Source organism: Lemur catta, chromosome 4, assembly GCF_020740605.2.
Source record: "Lemur catta isolate mLemCat1 chromosome 4, mLemCat1.pri, whole genome shotgun sequence".
Taxonomy (NCBI): domain Eukaryota; kingdom Metazoa; phylum Chordata; class Mammalia; order Primates; family Lemuridae; genus Lemur; species Lemur catta.
In genome coordinates, this window is record NC_059131.1 from 53,542,569 (window position 1) to 53,556,955 (window position 14,387).

Sequence of the window (14,387 nt, forward strand, 5' to 3'; positions counted from 1 at the left end):
CGTCCTGCACAAAATGGCGCAGGACACGGTCAGGGATAACTAGGAGAGTTCCCCATGGGGTAGGTCACAAGCACCCGGTGCCGGCGTCAGAAGAGGGCAGGGGTCCAAAATAAAGCCGCCCCAGCTGCTGTGGTTCTGAACTCACCTCCAAAGAGGTCGTCTCCGCCGGTGCGAGAAGTTCCCGGGTTTCGGCACCACTTGTCGCGCCGCACTCGCCTGCAAGGACGACGCAACAAACTGGAGTTCTTCCAACAGCAGTTTAATGAGGCATCTAGTCTAGTTACATGGCGAGAGAGCCCGAACAGGAAGGACAGTGGGCTTATATACCATTGCAGGTAGTCGTGGCGGGAAGTGATTGGTAGAGGGCCCTGACAAGGCTCCCAGCAATGATTCTATTGGCTATGTGCTCACCCGTAATCAGAGACCGCTCCCAACAGAAGCTAATTGAAGTCATTAGCCACTGTTGCTTCCCACCCACTATTTATCTTCTCTTTCTTTCTTATTAAGACCTCCCAGTTTTGTTCTGGTCTGCACTGTGCCCAGCTAAATTACTAATTCCCTATTACACTCTCATAGCTAGGGCAGGCATGGGACCTTGCTCGGGAATGGGAGTGGAAGGCACTGAGGGGACTGCTGAGATAGCCTTTAAAGAATGTAACATGCTCAGTTGACAGTCTCCTTTTGCTTTCTGCCCTTTGCCCCTCCCCTTCTTCCTGCTTGGAATGTAGGTGTGATGCCTGACAATGTGGCTGCCATCTTGCACTGTAAGGAAAAGAGCCACACACTAAGGATGGCAAAGCAGACCTACAGAAGGACACTAGTCAGCCCTGTACCTATGGCTCACCCTAAAACTCCCTGTTATGTGAGAAAGATTAACCCTTTGTTTGTGATGGCCACTATTTGCTGGGTTTCTATTACATGCAGGCAAACACAATCCGAACAGACTTATCATCAAAGTGGATCCACTCAGGATGAGTGTATAGAGTAGGAAGAGAAAAGACCAAAAGAGAGTACCCTGGGAAATACTGAGAGAAAACAGAAGGCAGAACAGAAGTCACTCATAGCAGGGATTGACTAGGAGTGACTAAGGTGTATGTGAAAAACATGAGATTATAGAATCAAATAAATGAAGAGCATTCAAGGAGAGAGTGTCAATGTGTCTCCCCCTGCTGCAGAGACATCCAGTAAGGAAGCTACTGGAAAGCGTGAATTTGACCCCCAAAAAAGGAGAGGAGACGGGGAGTCTCCTAACAAGGAGAGTGCAGCATGTGCAAAGCAGGTATTTTTTAAATGAGAAGCACTTGAAATGCTGACAGAAGCCAGAAGAGAGGCAGAGAGCATAATACTGTCTCCTTCTTTTGCTTAATAATAGAATCCCCCAGCTCAGCTCTCACCAGCTACAGTCTACATTCCCCTGCCTCCTTACAGTTAGATTTGGTCATATGACTTGTTTTGAGCCAATGATATCTCAGCAAAAATTAGGTGCGAAGTTTCTGGATTATTTCCTTAAAGACACCTGCTGTGGACACAGTCTCTCCCTTCCCCATTGGCTGGGAAATTGCAGCAACTACTTTGGAGCCGCAGATTTAAAATGGATGAATTGTAAGAAAATAATACCTTAATATAAAAATAATTAAAATGAAACAGTGATCCTTCTTTTATAAGAATATTAAGGAAAGTAAAGAGTGCTGGTCATTTTTGAAGACCTATTTTGCAAAATAAAAAGGTGCCAACCTTATATGAATCCCCAAATTGTTCAGGGCTTAGAAATTAACAAGTCTGAGAACCATTGTATTAGTTATCTATAGCTGTGTAATAAACTATTCCCAAATTCAGCTGTTGAGAAACAATAGGCATTTATTTGTTTGCAGTTCATGTGACTGAGGAATCTGGACTGGTGTGGCTGAGTCATCTGGCTTCGAGGGGTCTCTGATAAGGCTGTAATCAACACGTCAGCTGGGACTGCGGTCTCATCTGAAGGCTCAACTGAAGGTTCACTCCCAAGCTCATTCCCATGTTGTAGGCAGGATTCAGTTCCTTACAGGCTGTCAAACTGGGGAATCCAGTTCCTTGCCTCATGGTTCTCTCCAAGGCAGCCGGCTCCCAGCAGAGTGAGCAAGTCAAAGAGCAAGAGAGGGCGAGTGAGACGGAAGCAAGAGTCTTTTCAGAAGCTGCTTACACAGCCATCACCCAGAATATAGGAGAGCCAGGTTTGGCAGGGTGGCGAGCCTTCCCCAGTGTGAGAGGAGAAGGGGAGACACTGGGAGCCACCACACCTGCCCGTGTAGGTAAGCTGATGGGAAGCTAAGGGACAGTGGACTGCTGGCTTCCATCTTCTCCCCAAATTAGGGCAACAACCCAGAATTGAGGGCAGGTGGTGGTGTAGGAGATTTGAGGGGAATGAGGAGCTTTCAGAGTTGTTATGGACTGAACATGGTGGCTCATACCTGTAATCCCAGCATTTTGGGAGGCCAAGGTGGGATGCTGGCTTGAAGCCAGGAGTTCGAGACCAGCCTGGGCAACATAGTGAGACCCTACCTCAACAACAAAAATTTTTTTTAATTATCTGGGTGTGGTGGCATGAGCCTGCAGTCCCAGTTACTTGGGAGGCTGAGGCAGGAGAATCACTTGAGGCCAGGGGTTTGAGATTACAGTGAGCTATGATCACACCACTGCATTCCAGCCTGGGCAACAGAGAGAAACACCGTCTCTAAAACAATAAAAATAAATAAAAATAAAGAGTGATGGTGTAAAAAAAAAAAAAAAAAGTGATGCTCTAGCTGGGACCTGAGCCTGGAGAGTTTTTTAAACTACGCATAAGCTGCAGTCAAAGGCACCAGGCAGTTTATGTCCATTACAAGTTGATAGTTAAATCCACCCCACAGGCATATTTGCCTTTTTCTAGGAAAACGATCTTGAATGAAGCAAACGCCCAAATTTTATCCCTGAAGGGAGCTGTGAAGCCACCAGGAACCTGAATGTAGATGTTCTGGACAGACATGAGCTCTTCCTGATCTGGTGGAGGGAAGGAGCTGGACTAGACTCTCGCCGTCCTACATGCACAGATGATACCAAAATGTGCTGTTGGTGGCTGCAGCTCTGAGGGGCCCAGCCTGCAGGGCCAGGGAGCAGGGCTACCCCTGGGGGGGGCTGCTGTCCCTCTCTGGAATTGGATAAACAACCCCACTGTCAAGTGTCCTAGGCAATGGCAGATCCTCGCATGGGAAATGAGAAGATCTGAGTCCTGGGTTGTACTAAAAAGTCATTTCTTCTTCTCTCTAGGCCTGGGGACAAAGTAAAATCTGTCCCAAAGGTGAATTCAAGTCTCCACCCTCTCTCCCATTTGGGACCCTTGGTATACAGGGTGCAGATAGAGTGCTTTCTTTGGGGAGAGATGATGGCAGTTACAACTCTATGGGGGATGGAGGGTGTCCCCAAAGATGACCCTGTGCCCCAAGAGACACCTGATCTGGTAGTGGACACTCGGCATCTCACTACCCTTCAATTGTCCAAGCTTCCAGGACAGTCCTGTTAAAAATCGCAGCCTAATCTCAGCTGCATTGCAGGGCCTTAAGGGAAAAGCTTACCCATCTCTCTGCATGGAAGAGCGGGAGGGAGAGCAGTGTCCCTTTTCCCAGGCAGGGGAAACCACGTGCTAACGTTAGGCAAAGGCCACAGCCCAGGACCACACGAGACCAGTTCTACGACTGCCACTGAGTGAGGCCGGAGAGTTGCACGCTGGGGTGGGGGTGGAGGCGAGGGCATGGGCAGGGCCAGGTGCAGCTGACTGGAATGTGGGTTTATAACAGCATGTGACCGCTAAGTGTCACACACACCGGTCAAGCACAGGCATTTGGGGCTTGGTGTGGCTGGCACTCCCCACCCCATCCCCTAGCCCAGCTCCTCTCAGAACAGCTCCCCTGCCCGACCACAGACAAGCCACCAGTGCAGAGTCACCGGAGACATGGCCACCTGAGAGGCTGCACATCCTCCCTTCCCTCCACCAGGGCCATCGCTCCTGGAGCAAGAAGCAGGCATGAAGTGGGACCTAGAGTTCCAAAGCTACCCTGACACCAAGGAATTCAGAATGGCTTTGCTAAAAATAAAAAAATAAAAGACAAAATGGCTTTGAATAACCAGCTTCCAATTCAATGCAAAATCCCACCCACCTGGGACCCTCATGTTAGCTCAGCCTTTGTCACGCCCAGCCCAGCCAGGACTCTGAGGCAGACAGCACCTTACCTTAGAGACACCACCGACATTCTTTCCTGGTCCCTAATGGGCTATGAACTGGGAAACATCCCAGCTGCGCTGACCTCAACTGTGTTCCTCGTGCCAAAAGCGGGTAGAAACCAAAAAAGAAAAGAGGCAGGAGAGAACAGTTTTTAAGGAGAAAGATATTCACAGATAAGCTCACTTTCTTGCTTTCAACCCCTGAACTATAAAGCCTTGGGAAGTTGCAATTTGCAATCAAGTGTCAGACACAACCCTCTGGCTGGGGATGCAGTCGTGTCAGCTTCCTGAATTCTCTTCTCAAAATCGGCTCCACGGGGATTTAAGTGGTGGGCATGAGGTGGGCTTTATCCACCAAAAAGCAGGAAGGAGCCAGGGCATGAGCCGCGCATAACGGTAGGAGGGCCTTTGGGGGGTAAGTCCTGCACCTGATTCCCCACGCCCACCAAGCCTCTTCCTAGCTAGCTGCTCCTCCTCACACGGGAAGCCAGGACTCTCCCAGGCGACAGCCCTGTCCTGGCTCCAGTTATGGAGGCAGAAAGAGAAGCCACAGAAACCTTAAAGGGAAGAAAGGGAAACTGAGCTCTCGGAGTGGGTGCGGACGCCTGGGTGGGCGGTGGCCGGGGCTTGCAGGTGACAGTTTCTCTCTGTGCCCTGAGCACTCCCGGCAATGAGCGGAGCGAGTCGGAGGGGAGGGGGCTGGTCCAGAGGAAAGCCCTGCTGGCCCTGCCATTGTGGTCTTATTGTGGCCCCAGAGAGAGACCGCTCGGTCCCCGTGACCACGGCCCCTGTGTGCCTGAGATGCCCCCTTGTGACCACCGCGGGCCCCGCAGCTTCACCGTCCGGGTCGGGTTATCCCAGCCACACCCCGGGTGCGGCAGACTAAAGATGTCGCAAGGCTGGAGCCCTCTGGCCGCTCCTGCCAAAGGGAGGTCGGGGGCGACCGCAGCGTCTTCCGCACGGGCTCGGGCGGCCGGGCCTGGGGCCGCAGCGCAGGCGGGAGGAGCCGCGGGGCACCACTGCCCCTCCCCTCCCGAAGGGACGCCCCGGATGGCCGTGCCCCAGGGCCTGGAAAAGTGCCTGAAGCCCAGTGGCCGCTGCTAAGGGGGGGAGACCCACGAAGGGGAGCGATCGGCGGGTGGGCGGAAGGGACCAGCCCAGCCGCCCCGGCAGAGCGTCCCCTGGGTCCTGCTCTAGACGGCTCTGCGTGGATGCTGCGCACACCACACGCCCTGCCTCCCAGGGCCATTCACGCCCAATTTTGCAGCACGGTGCGACTGCCCCGCAGAGAAAGAAGAAATGTAAAGGATAAAGGGCCTGGCCGCGTGGCCGCGTTCCTGGGCGGCTCGGGAGCCCCGCTGGACTACGCGGCGTGTGCGCGGACGGCCGGTGCGGCGCCGCCCCCTTGTGGCCGCTGCCCGTCGCCGCAGCTGCTGGGACGCGAGGCACCGGCCCTAGGTTAATAACAACAAGGTCGCCGCTCTGTCCGTGTGGCCCTGTGCTCCCCGCGGTCACACCCACCGATGGATGCGGGAGGTTCACGATTACACCACAAAATAGCTTTTTTTCTGGTCCGGCCCCACGTGGAGAACTGGGGATTCCCACCAGTTACAGTTGTTTAAAAAGACGCGGGGAGTCTGGGCCTATCTGTGATGGTCACCATTTCCTCCTGCCCCGGGGCGAGGTGACCCACCCTCGCCCCGTTGCTTTCCCGGTCCTCCCAGCACTCCCAGATGTGAGCTCCAGCGCAGCCCCTGCAGAAGGCCCTGGGCACAGCGTGCCGCTGCCCCGCGTCCGGCCGCTCCACGCGCTGTGAGCCCGGCCACGGCTGTCTCTGGACCGCGCGGGCCCGGAGGAGAGGGCACTGTGGCTGCGAAGGATGTCCAACCCAGACCTGGCAGAGGACATGATGGATTTGTTCCTAAACTCCTGGGGACTTTCAGACGTGCCTGTGGTGGAGGAGGACACCGAGGTCCTGCGGTTATGAGGGACCTGAGTTGGGGGAACGAAGCTAACGTAGGAAGCCTCATATGGACCCATAAATCGGCTGCTGCTGGGGTGGGGGGGTAATCGGGACTCTGTCGGGGATCCCTGGAATCTGGTGCTGCGTGTACGTACATCATGCACATTTGATACCCTTAGAACAGAACCAGTTTATTCTTTAGGGGAACCCTGGAAGTGGCATCAATAGAGAATTCTGGTGCTTGCAGCTAGAGAGGGACCCTCGGTGTTCCCTGCTGGCTCTGGAGACCCCAGAGGGCCGCAATGAGGCAAGAACTAGAGAGACTCTCGCCGACTGCCCTGAGCTCGAGGGCAGGTCTAGAGAGGGCAGGTCTAGAGAGGTGCCTGCCTGTTCAGGAGGGAGAAGCATGCAACCCGCCTTACCCAAGCGTGCTGAGATCTCTGATCCCTCTGGGCTCCTAGGGAAAGGATGCCTGAAAGCCCTTTAAGTTTCTTACCTCAGATACTCAGTGTCTAAAAGGACCGAGTCTTCCTAGAGACTATGAGGGTAGGGGGGTAGGGAGCAGGGGGGACCATGGCAGATGTACCTGAAGCTGGGACCCCTAGAGATAATAAGCACATGAGCTGGATCCAGCGATTCCTGAAGCCAGACTACCAGTACCTTCCCAGTTACACGGTCCCATAATAAATTCCCTTTTGTGCTTCAGTTCAACAGGATAGGGTTTTTGTTCCTCATAACTAAATATATCCTCTTACAATACAGGAGCTTGTTAGGACGTCACAAATAATTAGATAGGGGCTAACAAGAGGGTGACATCTCCAGTAATGACAACATGAAGGCTGCCATGGAGAGCCAGAGAAGTTAGGTAGGTGTGGGACAGGCTTTGTTGGGCTGAATTAAAGTAGCATTCTACATACTGCTGAATGCTAGTGTGGGTGGACTTTGGATCAGTAAGAAGACCGTTTCCCTTTTCACACGCAGGACCGTCACTCTTACGGTCTCTAAAGCACCTCTCATCCTGCACTTCAAGATGTTAGTACTTAACACTTAACATTGAAGTGTGTTTGGTGCCTGAAAACAACTGCACACAGAAATAAAACTCTCCCCAATTCCAAATGGCATGAACTAGCTACACACAAAGAGAGGGAAGAGGCTCCTGTGGATTGAGGATTATTAAATATGAAGAATGTTTGTCAGGGAAAAACCTCTGTTTATATAAATAGTAGGAGCGCCACCATGGTAACTCTGCTTGGTTTGCTCTGCAGCCCAAAAGGCCCTCATAGCCAAATTACCACCTCCTTTTTCATTGCTAGCCCACATTTTTTAAAAAACATCTCCAGCCAAAATTCCATGATCTGCCTGCTTGGTTTCCAGGCTCAGAAAACATCATTTAAGAAGGACTTGGGACTCAGTGGAAGCCACTGCCAAAGCTTCTAAATGAAAGCTCATTTCTCTCACACTCTCACACACAAAGACACAGTTTGTTTGCCAAACTACAGTATGCTTTTCCTTTCTCACGTAACCCAAGCTTCCTTGGACCTCACAAGCCTGCAGGGCCAATGAAATGACATTAACATGTGACCAACAGTAACCCATATCCATGCACCCTGGGTGTTTCTCCCACCCTCACAAACACTGTGAGCCTGAGTCCTTTAGGGAGTGCTTAGACGTAGCTCTGGACAAACCCACTACCAGATACAGTGGCGCCCATCTCTGCATGGTGTCCACGGGCTTCCCCTGTCACCTCTGAGCGCTCCCTGAAAGTCAGGGCACTTGGTGGTGTGTGAGGAGGCCAAGGAGAACCCCTCACTTCCCTTTGTGTTGCACTCAATTAATACACCCCAGACCGGGCTGCTGTGCCCACTATTTTGTTGGCATTGTTAGTGGGAGACCTTAGAGTTTACTCACAGGCCTGTCATCCAAAGAACCCAGCCACAGGTCCGGCTGGTCCAAGTGGTGGCACGTGGCTCTTCTCAGGACTACACTCCCCTCCCGAGGGCTAACTCATGTCTGCCCCGCCAAGAGGCTGCGCAGGCCCTCACCCAAGGAGTCTTCTGGGTGGCCCACCCGCCCCATCCAGACACATCTAAGCATGTCTGTTCCCACTTAGCCCCAAGTGGGGACCCCTTATCCATCCGAGAGAGAACTGAGAGAACGCAGCAATGAGAGCCACCCTCTCCGTGTGGCTGCCTGAGGCGGCTGAGAAACCGAGCTGGGTCTGAGAAGGATTGCTCCACTCCAGGGGAAAAGTAAATTGACATCAGATTATTTTCCTACAGTGTGTCCCACTTCTTAATATTTGCCACATTGCATTCCACATTCCAATTTCCAAAAGGATAGGAGCATTAATAATATAAAGGAAAAGTGAAATTAACTGGAATCGAAAACATTCATCATTTTCAAGTGTATAAAGCATGAGATTGGTGGCTGAGCATCAAGTATGGCTTTGCCCCGATATGTTCTCCTAGAGATACCAAAGAAACAGCCTGGCATGGAACCAGACCTGCACCAATGCAGTGACGTTGCAATAAATCAAGTTCAAGTTATTTAGTACGTTTGGTCAGTTTTTGGATTTCTGTTTTTCTTACTTGGCTTGCCATAGTTTTGCTTACATTTTAAAGTTTTTAAAGTTCTTCATTTAATAGAGAATAAGTAATGCCTTTTCTCTCTCAATTATCTTCTTCCCATTCACATTTCTGATGAGTTTTACCTTCTGTATGTAACATATATTACATCTTACATATATTACAGCATTAAAAGCCCTTTTATAGACACTCTTTCGAGTAATACGTGTTTAAAAGCTTCAAGGCCCCAAGTGCATTGTCTTTCTTCATTTTCAACTCAGGCTTCAATTCACACATTTCCAACTCAGCCCAGGGTAGGTGGGAATTAAAACTGACTTTTAAGAAGGGCAAATTGACTTATCCTGGTGTTTCAAGCCAAGCATCACACCAAGAAAATGATGACTCTCTTTAGCTCTAGCACCAACTGAGGATCAGGGAGAGAGGAGCTAAACAATGTTTCAGCACAAATCAGAACTTTCACATCACTCTTTTCTTCAAAGTATTGTAAATATTTGAACAACTATATGCAAGGTACTTGTGCTCTCATTATTTCACTGAGAGCCAGGTCTGCATGGGTACACAGCACTCTCTCCCATACCAAGGCTCAAACAGATTTAAGTAGATCTGTCCATATATAGAGAGAGATAAATGGTTCTTGAACATTTTAATGAACATTTTCCCTTCCAGGAAGACAGAAAGTCAATGAAGCTGTACGATGGACCCAATGAAACTATAAACTCCAAAGATGATGTTTCTGAAAGTGTGTACCTCTGCCATCTAGATCTAGATCATCTTTGGTGATTATTAAAAATGCAAATTCCTGGGCTGCAACTCCACCCACTGAATCATAATCTCTTCTGTTGGTGGAAGAATCGTCACTTTTTAATAGGCTCCTCAGGCACATTAAAATTGGAGAGCTACTTCACCAAGGCCTAAAAGGAAACTAAGAAAGACTAAGTACTAGTTGCTTTTTGTAAGGCGGTACTCTGCTGGGAAACAGTGATGACCAGGATACCAATCAGGTCCTTTAGGAGTTACAGTTGTGCAGATTTAAGCCCCAAATTTCCATCACTGGATGGTACAAAACCTCAAGCCATCAATGCAGAAAGTGATTCTGGACTAGTAGAGTCTTAGGCATCTCACAGAAACAAGTGGAAATTTTCTCTGAAGAAAGGCACCTTCAATGTAGGCCTCAAAGAATTCAGAAAAGTAATTTTCCAAGGAACTCACTGTCAAAACTAATAAAGCACACAAAGAAACAAGGCACCAGGAGTAAATGTTAACAGAAGCAAAAGACAATTCAGACATTGGAAATATTAGATACAGACAAAAATAACTCTGCATATCCTATGTAAAGAAGTAAAAGATAAGCTTGAAAATAGCTTCAAAGAAGAGAAAATAACAACCAAAGTTGCAGATAACCAAAAAGAACTTCTCAGCAGAAAAAAAAAAAAATAATTAAAATTTAAAAGCCAGTGGACTGACTGCAATCAGGCAGAAAGGAATTTTCTGGAGTAATGAAAGTGTTCTACAACTGAATTATGGTGATTGCTGTGCCACTCTATAAATTCACTAAAACTTAATGAATTGTACAATGAAAATGGTCAAAGTTTATGATATATGAACCATTCCTCAATAGAGCTATTTAAAAAAATAAACTTACAGGTTGCTTTAACAAAAAATTAGACACAGCAAAGAAGAAACTAGTGAACCAGAAGACAGATTAGAAGAAATCATCCAGAATGAAACACAGCAAGACAAAAAGATAAAAAATATGCATGGGAGGTTGGGAGGCACGGAGGATAGGGTGAGACGGTCTAATATATGTCTAATCACAGTACCAGAAAGCAAGGAGAAACTAAATGGGGAAGGGGCAATATGCAAAGAGTTAATAGATGACAATTTCCCAATGCAAAATCCATAGGCCCAGTGAACCCCAAATAGGGTAAATAAAAGGAAATTTCCATGTAAGACTCAAAGGAGTGCCAGATGGCTGAAGCTTAAATACTTCAGAGAAGTAGGGGACTATAGGCAATCTTAGATGGGTAGGTAAATAATTTTTAGGGCAAATGACCTGGGAGGCAGACATTATCTTGTAAATGATTCTCTTAGAAAACCAAATGGGACTGGCAAATTACAGGAAGGTGAGGGGTGGTACTACGTTGTGAACAAAGGTTGTCTTATTATGTGAATAAATTTTCCCAGGTAATCTTTCAGAGCTGCTCTCAGAAGAATAGATGAAAGTCTCCCTGGGCATGGTGACAACAGTTTAGTCTCTTTTCTCTTCTCCAGTGGTTTATCTTTCCTGAGTGTTCGACAGATTCCTAGGGATGGGCATCTTAAGTCAGATAAGGAGATTCCAGGGAGATTCCCTGCTCTTGGGGTTGGAAAGGGAGAAGAGAAGGCTAGAAAGTTCTTGGTTTTGAGGCAGCTTCAAAGATTTTCTTTTCTTTTCTTCTTTTTTTTTTTTTTTTTTTTTTTTTGATACAGAGTCTCACTCTGTTGCCCCGGGTAGAGTGCAGTGGTGTCATCACAGCTCACCACCACCTCAAACTCCTGACCTCAGGGATCCTCCTGCCTCAGCCCCCCAAAGTGCTAGGACTTTCTATTTTTTTTCAAAGTGGTCTGCATGCCAAGCACCATATTTTGGGGTATTATTCTTTGTGCCCAAACAATTGAAAGCATACAGGAAGATATGCATAGTTTATATGCAAATATGCCATTTTATACAAGGGGCTTGAGCATCCATGGATTTTGGTATCCACAAGGGGGCCTAGAAACAATCTCCTATGGATATCGAAGGACTACTTGATACAAAAATTGTACTTACAATTTTTGCAGTCTTTGCAAATTTGATCCTATTATTTGTCATTTCTTCTCTCACAATGTTTATAATTTTGGATTTTGAGTTTATGTTTCTTGGACTATTTGATGGAATGCTTTGAGGCTTATATTTAAAGTACATTCCTCCTGACTAGGTGCAGTGACTCATGCCTGTAATCCCAGCACTTTGGGAGGCCAAGGCAGGAGGATCATTTGAGGCCAGAAATTCAAGACCAGCCTGGGCAACATAGTGAGATCCCCATATCTATAAAAAAATTAACAATGAACGAGGTGTGGTGGTGCACACCTTTAGTCCTAGCTACTTGGGAGGCTGAGGCGAGAGGATTATTTGAGCCCACGACAAAGTGAGACTTTGCATCACTCATAAATAAATAAACGTACATTCCTCCAGAGAGGATTTGGGTTTGCTTTGGCCAGATGCATGGCAGCAATATCCACTCAGGATCACTGTAAAATAAATTCTGTTTGAAGCTTTTCAGGACATACAGGTAGGGCAAACTTCTGCACAAAATGTGCATAACAATTAGTTGTGATAAGGAATTCTTACGGAATTCTTTTTCTCCCATCCACAAGCAAGGCTGAGGCCTGCATTTTTCCTTATCATATCCATCTCTGACATGTCTTATTTCCTGGTTTACTCTTTTGCCAAGAATGTTATTTTCTACCTGCTCCGACTTCCCACCTTTCTCCAGCCCATGTCTATGTCCTGTCCCCTGTATGCAGCTCATTTAAACTGAAAGGTCTAGTTTATGAGACTAGCGGATCCCCCTTCCAAGTATAACCATCAGCTTCAGTACTTGCTACTTCTCTAACTAGTATTTTCTTACATTTTGCTTCTGAGAATTTTCTTTCTTGACAATTCACCTATATAATTAAAGAGAGGGTGAATTTTTTTTTTTTTTTTACATTTTTGTCCAGCATTGTTATGTTTTTCTGTCCTAGGAACTTCCAAAGGTTATTTGGTCTACCGAATTGCCAGAAATTCATCCTGTATTTTGTATACATAAACATTTATGTACTCCCAGTTTATGTACAAGAATGGGAGATGCAGGGAGGTTTCTCAACCTTACTAAAAGGGAAAGGAGAAGCAAGAAGTTCTGGCAAAGAATCACAACTAGTTGGATGCTGGCTGACGGCAAAGGGAGCACAAAATGGATGATGAAAGAGAAAAAATGTACATATGCATATACAATGCATATAATTGGTGTATGTGCATATATGTGTATTCATATAAACTATGGACACTCAACAAATTAAGGCCTTAGTAGCAAGACATAATTCTGTCCTTATTTGATATGTATACATTTATATACTAATCAACTTTTCCTCTCTCCCTTTCCAGATACTCTAACAGGACAGTAGTCCCTCCTTATCTGCAGTTTCACTTTCTAGTTTCAGTTACCAGTGGTCAACCAGAGTCTGAAAATATTAAATGGAAAATTTCAGAAGTAAACAATTCATAAGGTTGAAGTTGCATGCCATTCTGGGTAGCATGATTAAATCTTGTTCCATCCTACTCAGGACATTAATCATCCCTTCATCTACTGTATCCGAGCTACATATACTACCTACCCATTCATCACTTGGTAGCCATCTTGGTTATCAGATCAAAAAAACAAAGTACACATAGGGTTCAGTACTATCCAGATTTGAGAAATCCACTGGGGGTCTTGGAATGTAACCCCCACAGACAAGGGTGGGGATCTCTGCATCAAGGGAGATTGTGATCAAGAGGAATGATTATCACACAGAGATGGATAGAGTCATTTGTGAAACTGTTCATCTCCTCTTCTTGGAAAGAAGGCAAGTGTGTCTTCATTTCAACAGGGATAGCTAGCTGCTGCATGTTGGTCAAACTCATGATATTCTTCTTGCTCTTCCTTGGGTTTTTAAACGTAAGTATGAGCATAGATGCTGTGTACTGCAAAGAGCGAACTGTGCTGGACAATGTCTGTTGCATATTCTGTACTATCCCCACCCTTCTGGATACTTATCCACAGAGGTCCAATTAGATTTCAGCTATGAGAGCCATTTGTACACAACTGAAAGGGACAAGGGGTAGAAACAAGTATTCCCCAGTGGTAACTGCAATCAGGTTAATGGACATTAGGCAGCTACTGTGGGATTTACCAACAGCTTCCAGGCATCTTTCTGAAAATCACTCAACCTGGTGCTACAGGCAGCTGAGATCACCAACAGTAGTTCCCTGTACTTCCTACCCTTGCAGAGTTCACAGCAGCCTCCCTGATCTGCCTTTCCTCAGGCCTTCTAATGGCTATTAAGCCCAATTCTCCATATTAAATCCTTTCCTGGCCGGGCACAGTGGCTTGCACCTATAATCCCAGCACTATGGGGGGCTGAGTCGGGGAGGATCATTTGAGGCCAGGAGTTCGAGACCAGCCTAAACAACATAGCGAGACCCCATCTCTACAAAAAAATCAGCCAGGTATGCTGGCACACACCTATAGTTCCGGCTACACAGGAGGATCGCTTGAGCCCAGGAATTTGAGGCTGCAGTGAGCTATGATGACGCCATTGCACTCTAGCCTGGGCAAGAGTGAGATCTGGTCTCAAAAAAAAACAAAAAATCCTTTCCTACTGGAAATACCAACAGCGATTTCTGATTTCTTGACCAAACTCAGCAGGTAAAGGCACTAAAAGAGAAAATAGGGAATAAAAATGCTATCTACAGCATAACTTATGGCAGCAAGTACCCTATTAAGCAACTTCTATGGCAAAATCATTGTGCTTAGGCACCGAGAAATACATAGATTATTTAAGCA